An 801-nucleotide genomic window follows, 5' to 3' on the forward strand; every position below is an offset into this window, starting at 1 on the left:
GAATATTGCTGGGTATTGCATTGACTTTGTAGATAGCTTTTGGCAGAATTGCCATTTTCGCCATGTTCATCCTCCCAATGAGCATGGGAGGTTTTTTCCACTTCCTTAAATTAAGCAGTTGCAAGTTTCTAAGCAAACTGAGAGCACTGATCTGAGCCTGGGAAGTAAGATGCCAAATTTTCTGTTCTTTTCAATCATGGTGAAATATCCATTTCTTTTTTTTTCTTTTTCCCATGTCTCCCCATTCACAATACAGACTAGGCACAGGCCTGGGCTGAGGTGTATATGGGGTAGGTTTACTCTGCCTCCTCTTTCTATACAGTCAGTGTAAGAACACAGCCTTGGTAAGCACCCGGAGGCCGAAATATCCATTTCTGTACTACTATTTATGTTCAAGCCATTTAAAATTTAAAAAGGGAGACTCTTATCTCCAATTAACCAACAAAAATATGGAAGAGGAGCTGTGGCTCAAGTAAAAGAGTGTCAGCCTTGATTTAAAAAAGAAAAGCTCAGGGACAGTGCTCTGGCCTTGAGTTCAAGCTCCAGGACCAACACACACACACACACACACACACACACACACACACACACACACACACACACACACACACACACACACACACACACACACACACACACACACAAAATCATGGAGTGTTAGATGTTAAATGAACCCCAGATGTTAAATGAACAGACATGGAAACTGAGGTCCAAGGAACTCATAATCTAGGTTAAGCAAAGGGTGTTTCATGTATTTAAATCACCACTCCTCACTCACACTTAACTGTAGAGAAGGTCATT

General features: G+C 41.4%; 1 non-coding gene across 1 annotated transcript; it reads right to left on the reverse strand.

Moving 5' to 3' along the window:
- Window positions 1-231: 231 nt before the first annotated feature.
- Window positions 232-361, reverse strand: LOC138833057 (small nucleolar RNA SNORA51). The gene has a single exon (XR_011373774.1). It is a non-coding gene; the product is annotated as a small nucleolar RNA SNORA51 (small nucleolar RNA).
- Between the last annotated feature and the right edge of the window lie 440 nt (window positions 362-801).

Source organism: Dipodomys merriami, unplaced genomic scaffold (assembly GCF_024711535.1).
Source record: "Dipodomys merriami isolate MVZ:Mamm:240054 unplaced genomic scaffold, mDipMer1.0.p SCAF_20, whole genome shotgun sequence".
NCBI classification, from domain to species: Eukaryota; Metazoa; Chordata; class Mammalia; order Rodentia; family Heteromyidae; genus Dipodomys; species Dipodomys merriami.